This window comes from Chaetura pelagica, unplaced genomic scaffold (genome assembly GCF_000747805.2).
Source record: "Chaetura pelagica isolate M959 unplaced genomic scaffold, ChaPel_1.0 scaffold68, whole genome shotgun sequence".
In the NCBI taxonomy this organism is placed as follows: Eukaryota; Metazoa; Chordata; class Aves; order Apodiformes; family Apodidae; genus Chaetura; species Chaetura pelagica.
The window spans coordinates 3320677-3328160 of record NW_009954407.1 but is presented as its reverse complement, the minus strand read 5'-3'; positions in this window follow the sequence as shown (position 1 = coordinate 3328160).

The window sequence follows — 7484 nt, the reverse complement described above, 5'->3', positions numbered from 1 at the left end:
TTCTTGAAGTTGTTTCAGAGACTTAGACATTTCATGAAGAAATGGAAAAAAACCAACAAACCCAAACAAACACAATACATTTGGACAAGTGGGTATCAGGTAGTGTTATAACATTGTGTCTGTTTTAAATCAGAGGTTTGAAACCAGTCCAGGTCAAAGTCTTTTCTGACACCATTGCCTGAGTGGAAAAATTATCACCTCACCTTAAATTTTTGTGGCCAGCCTGTGTATCACAAAGGCATCTTTCTGAAAGCGTATTTTGGAAGGCAAAGACAGAGTGTACTCTTAGTTACCTTCTTATTCTAACAGAAAGTCTATTAATATACTAATAAAAAGTAATAATCAGGAGCTCAAGCTTTCACAACTTGTGCCTTGAGCTTAGTACCTTAAAATTGTCGGGCTGCAGTATTCCTTAATTTGTACATTTCAGAAAGACTAAATTCTGGTACATAAAGGGTACCTAAATAATCAGCTCTTCTGAAGTAAAAATCCTGCATGTGACATCAGAATTAGCTACCAAGAAATTGGCATGATGTGAGAGGGAGGATTATGACTTCAAGTAGGAATTAAATAGCAGAGACTCAGATGAGACAAAAATCCTATTTTCAAGCAAAGAAGATGAGTCCCAGTAATTGTAAGAAAAGAAGAAAATGGTACTAAGGGGAATACACAATGGACTGTTAATATGAGCCATTTCTTAATTCTTTCCAAAGTCTTGAAGCACAAAGAACTCTCTAAGGATTAAAGAAGATAACAGCTATGATGCGTAAGTTTGTATTAATGTGTTTAATTTTTTCTTTAATACTTTCAGAAGTATTTAGAATGTTTGAAACCAAGAATTTTCTTTACAGATTGAATGTACTTGTACATCTCCTCTTCCTAATTCCTGTAGTATTAAGCCACTGGTCTTTACTTTTGAGAAAAGAACACTACAAATATTTAAAGCCGCCTTGTAAGCCTTAACCTCAAGCCTAAACTATACATCTGACTTTTTTCTTTCCATCCTCTTTAATCTAGAAGAAAATGTCACCATTCCTGCATTCATATACTAATATTTTTTTGCTGTCAATACCAAATGCATAAAATCTTGCAGAGATTTCCCCCTTCTGGATTAGTAAGAATAGTGTCCATAGAAAAAAACAGATTTATCTACTATTTGGTAAAAAACTGCCAAGGGCTTTTTTGTTTTTAATTTTATAGGAACCAAAACTACTTCAAAACACCAGAGTTTCTTCCAAAACACTCTGGTTATTACTAGCAGAGTATTCTACTGATCCGCCTGTTCTACATTGTGTATTGCCTGTTTGAAGGTCTGAGTCCTTCTCAGTCTGAGAAGAATAATACTGGGGTTTTTGTGTTTTCTTTTGAGTTTGTTTTGTGTGTGTGTGTTTTGTGTGTGTGTGTTTTGTTTTGTTTTGTTTTGTTTTCAAGGAAGGGAACATTCCTAAGACTTTTTAAGTTGAAAAGTCTGGTATAAGGATTTCAAGACTACTCATCACAGATCCACTGAAGAACTGGGTCATGAGATTAAGAATGTGCTTCACAGAGGATAAAGATTCTATAATGCAAGTTGAAAAAATAATTCCTTTATCTAACATCCAATCAACAAAAATACACATATTCATAGTCTGCAGTTTACTTGCCTTCATAGATTTATCTTGTCTATAACTAACTGCTTTTTGCACTGTGGGCCAGAAAGAGTAAGTGGGAAGCTTTTGTTATGGGCATAATTCTCCAAAGACAAAAAGCCACCTTTCTGGGAGTTTGCTAAAATAGGCTCAGGTCACTCTGCAGTGCAAGTGCATGTCGCCCTTCTTTCTATATGGAGAAAAGGATTGTGCTGGACGTTAAAAAAATGACCTCTACTTGGTCAAGGATTAAGACATACTGGGGGGGAAGTGAACAATGTGCACCATTTCTTTTAAATTTTGAAGCCAGTCTGAGAGTTAATATAGCCATAATTAACCTTATATCTGTGTTAAAGATTTCTTATTATGTATTACAGATTTTGTGCATGGAAGAGAGGGCAGAGCTGTGGCTTTGTGGTTTTTTTCCTTAAGGTGGGGTTCAGTCAGTAGTTGGAATCATCTCAAGAAAACCTCATGTTCTTCCAAAGAAGAGGCTGATTTCATCTCTAATGTATATCTAATTTATCTGTTTTAAATTAAAAAAATACGTATTTAGTAATTATGTATGCTTTTCTTGATGTACAGGATATTATATAAAAGATTAATTATATTAAACTATGTATTAATCATGTTAAGTTCTGAAAATTCCTCTTCAAATAACTGTTACTTTAACCACCATTTAAATGGCAATAAAAAAACTTGTAAACTTTACTTTAGATCAAAAAATACATCTTATTTTGAATTCATGTTTTGGTTAATATAGTACCTTAAAGGAATAGTTGTTTCATATCTATAATGAGGCCTAATTTCAAGAAACTTAGCTTTAAGCACCTGTGCTACCTAATTAAGACCCTACTCATCATAAGCTCCTAGAACTGAAGGGGAGAGAAACAATTCCAGAGGGGCAATCCATTCTACACACAATCTGAGCGTATGTAGGCAGGTCATGACTGTGATCCTTAACTTTGGAGTCTTAGATACTTCAAATTAGGCAGGATGAGGATGAGAGCCTGAGCCAGTCTGCTAAGTCAATGGGAAAACTACTCTGGACTTCAGGTGTCTAAATTTAAGGTCACATCCTTAGACAGCGAAACTGGGAGTGAATTCATGCAGAAAACTAAATAACCATGGGAGTTCATATTCCTGGTTGTACTGAAGCTTTTTGGGAAATCTTCTTTGACAAGGATGCCTCTTGCCAGACTTATTTGTGTCACTGCAGCCACATTTCTAATCACATGCAGAATTTCCAGTATCATCAGATACTGATCTTTCACTCCACAAGCTCTTAAAAAAAAAAAAAAAAAAAAAAAAAGAGAGAGAGAAAAAACAGTAAGAAACCCTCTTAGAATGTATAGCATGGATTAGAAACACTCCTCATACTGAAGTGTGAGGCGCCAGTAAAGTACTTAGTTCTGATAAATTTTGGCATTAATGTGTGACAACATGCCACTTCAACTAGTTGGTTCTTTTAAGTATGTAGAGTTTGCCTCTTGCATTTCCTCTTTTTGTGTGCATTTGTTCTCTAACATATGAGTCTCATCGTTTGCTTGAGCGATTGGGTAAATTATGTATCAGACAAGATTTAAGATATTTTATCTAATCTGGTTCTCAAAAAAAATGCACATTAAGATCATAATGCAGCAAGCATATGATATCTGCAGAATTAACAGCCCATGATTCAGTCATGACCATTCCTTCATATGTCTCTTTTTGATTGAGAAGAAAACTTGACTAAACTGAAGGATCAAAGTGGGTAAGTGAATCGGAACTTGAATTAAAAAGTCCAGGGGAGCTGAATGTATGAGTTAAGGCACTGAATCCTACTTTGCACATTACACTGAAAAATTAAGTAAGTTCTCAAACCTTACAACAGTGGAAAGTGTAAATCAGATGAGAATCTCAGTCTCAGGAGCAAGGGAATTTGCCTGGAAATGTTTATCAAAGAAAGGTGCAAGATCTGTTAAAGAAGAACTGATTCACAGGGAGTAACAGCGGAAGGGCCATAGGCAGTCTGTGATCCAGTGTAACCATGATAAGACGGACTCTGCTAGGGTGGTTATGAAGCCGTGGAAGACACAGTAAACTTGCACTAGCTTGGAAAGCTCAAGCCTTTCAATTTTCAAATTGGGTTATTTTTCTTCTTTAAAAGTGTCCATAGACAATGGCCAAGTTAAAAAATAATTCAGTTTGCATGTCAGTGGCTTCCAGATTCAGAGACTATGTAGAATATCACAGACTAAAATTTCTCCCCTCACCTGCAGTACTGTGTTGAGTTCTGGATCCCCCAACAGAGGAAGGACATGGAGCTCTTGTAGTGGGTCCAGAGGAGGGCCATGAAGATGATCTGGGGATAGGAACACCTCTCCTATGAAGACAGGCTGAGAGTGTTGGGGTTGTTCAGCCTGGAAAAGAGAAGGCTCAGGGGAGACCTTGTAGTGGCCTTCCAGTACTTGAAGGGGGCCTACAAGAAGGCTGGAGAAGGACTTTTTATAAGTGCACATAGTGATAGGATAAGAGGTAATGGCTTTAATCTGTAAGAGAGGAGATTTAGATTAGACATTAGGAGGAAATTCTTCACTATGAGGGTGGTGAGACATTAGAACAGGCTGCCCCTGGAAGTGTTCAAGGCCAGGTTGGACAGGGCTTTGAGAAACCTGGTCTAGTGGAAGATGTCCCTGCCCATGCAGGGGGTTTGGAACTAGATGATCTTTAAGGTCCCTTCTAACCCTGTTTTATGATTCTAGAATTTTTTTAAGATTTTAAGCTCCTTACTCCAGGCCATCCACAGCCCTACTGTCCTTGTCTATCTACTTGGAAAGACTAATCTGATCAATGAAATTATGAAATCTATGCTCAGTGACATTATCAAATCTTTGTTCCATTGGGATGCCACCTGATGGAATAGATGCCTAATGTTGGCTGAATAAAGCAAAAAAAAAAAAAAGTTAGTGTCCTTTATATTTGCTTCTGCTTTAATTAAAATGGGCAATATTGCTAAAAATGTGGAAAATTTGTGGAAAAAGCAGATAAGCAAAGCAAACTTGGCAAAATTAATACTTTTCCAGGAGTTCTCATTTTGATTTTTCTTACCTCAGTCTGGACAATATTTTTAGACTTAAAAATAAATTAAAATGGATGATTTTCTTTAAGTTCCTTTTAATGTATTTACCTACAGAGCTTTCTCTGTGTTCTGCACTTTAGGAGCTGTTTGCCTCACAGGCAGCAGATTGTATGGCAAGATGATTTGTCAGGCAAAACAAAAATAAAAAATATAGTTTGTTGTTTGTTTTTTTTTAAGTATTTTATTTTAACTCTGTAACATACTCACACAGTGGGAATCTTTCAATCAGTATCCAAATGTTACCATTTTAGGTATGCTTCTTTTTCTTTGTATTCCAGGAAATGCAGGGTTTGGATGACAGCCACCTTCCTCTGTTCCTGCAAAAGCCTCACAACGATCAATGGCTCCTTGCCTAATTAATCCCATCTCTCTTATACTGCAAATCCTTTCTGAACTGCTTTGTTACTACATTGGCTCTGCTATTCAGTACCTTACATGGAGGACACCCAAAGAGGGGTAATACAGCTCTTACTGAGAGCAACTGGAATTGTATACTACCTGTTTTTAATAACTGATTTCTGTTCCAGCAAACTTCCACTATCTCCAATCTCAGAGGCTTTATAGGAATCCTATATGAAAGAGATGAATATGTGTGAAAATATAGTTAAATAGAAACAATGTGTCATTCACTGGCACATATGAATATAGAACATTTTTCAAAAGTTAGTAGATTGAATAAAGTTATTATCTTGCATTACAAATTAGTTCCTCAGTCCAGCCAACTCTTCACAGAAGAAAAAGCCTGAGGTCAGGCAGACAGGCAGGGAACTGGTAAATCTGCAAATCTGAGAATATCTGGAGAGCTGCCTGTAGGGGCACTTTTTATGCCAGTAATTGCTAATAGCCCCTGTACTACAGTTCAGAACAGGAAATAGAAACCTTTCATGTTAATGATTGCTTTGTAATTTCATAAACAGCAATGAGAAAGCAGTGCTTTATATCAAGCCCCTTCTCCTGCTTAGTCAGGAGATACAATTTTTTTGGCGTTCCTGGTGGCGTCACTAGTGATTGTTAGGTCCAATTGGAAGAAAGGATGAAATATATAAAATATCTTGGAATTTGTCTAAAGAAGTGAAATATTATCCATGATTGTTTGCATGATATTTAATTTTAAAAAATCAAGCTGAAAAAAAAAAAATAATCAGAAAAGATAGCATTTTTTTTTCATAACATCTAAAACCAGCTTTATTTCCCTGGAACACAAATGAGGGCAGAGAGTGGAAAGCTAACAAGCCCTAAGAAATATGTTTATTAGACTTGATGTCATGGTATTAGTGGATGTCATCTGGACCTAGCAGTCATAAAAATAAAAAAAAAGTTAGCAGTCATAAAATCAGTAAGTTACAATTGAAAACTGTCATAAATTTAGTGGTCATTATGCTGTACATGCTCCCCAAAGAAATATGTCACAGAGATATGTTAGACTTATCCATTATTTAGCTTCATCACAAAGTTAAAATCATATTTTTTTGCTTGATAAACAATGCTACACCTCAGGGGCAGTTTTCAGCACAGGTTATTCAGGTATAAGTTTTGCTGCCAAGACAACCGACAATTTGCACAATATTATTGCTGTCCAAGTTAGAAGAAAGATGTTTCAATTAAATCACACTTGCTTCATAAAGAGGCTGCACCTTTTTGTCAATTAAAAACTTTATTTTGCTGTACTACCATTGTTCGTTAATCAAATAGCAAGGAAAATACTTAATTTGAATTACAGCCTTTTAAAAGCAAGATAATAAGGAACAAAATAATGACAATATCAGATCTGGAGTTTCCTTCTGGTGGTATATGTAGTATTTCTCAATAACTTAAAAGAACTGTTATACAATATAACATAAAACAGCCTCAAGACTAGAGCAATTACAGTCCAGATATTTGACATACACCATGTGAACTTAAAAAAAATAATTTAAAAAAATCTGTTCAATCTAATTCACATTAAAGCAATACAAGCAGAAGGGTGAAACACCAGACAGGAGGGACATTTCTGTAAATACAGCTCTGTTTGAAGAAACAACTTGAAACCACTTGTGTAGCTCAAGGTCCTAGAATCAATGACAGTTCTGTTATGGGTTAAAGTCCATTTAAGGCTTCTGTACTGCTCTCATCAGCCTCAGCAAACTGGCCATATAATTCACAATGAGTCTGGTATTCTAATTTTATTTGTTATACTGAATGGAAGAGTTGTCTAGATGGGATATCAATCCTTCCAACCCACGTACTGTATTCTTCTAATTCATCTCCTACTTATAGCAATTAGAACAGAAGATGATATAACGTGGAAAGCCTTTAAAAAATTAGTAGTAATGTGTGCAGCATAACTAATGATGTCTGGTTTCCCTCCTCTCTCTGATGTCTAAGAAAGGGTCATCTCATTAGCCTCTTTCACAAGGAATAATAATAGGGTGTCTCTTCTCCATCCACTTGCCAGTTCTCATAAAATTAGAAAAACTGCTTATCTTTAGGCTCATCATCTAAAATGGTGTTCAAGAATTACTGAGTTTGACAGACTGACTGACATGGGAAATGATTGCTTTCACTCAGTAACTTGGAAATTTACTCAATTACTTAGAGACACAAGTAACAAATTGCCATCTCTCCTTATTTTGATATGTTAATTCTGATAATTTCTAATCAGCATACTGCAAAAAAAAGAGATATTTGGACATGCTCTTTCCCAATCTATTTACTGTGGCCTTCCATATTTCTCTCCCTATAGATAAAACTGGTTA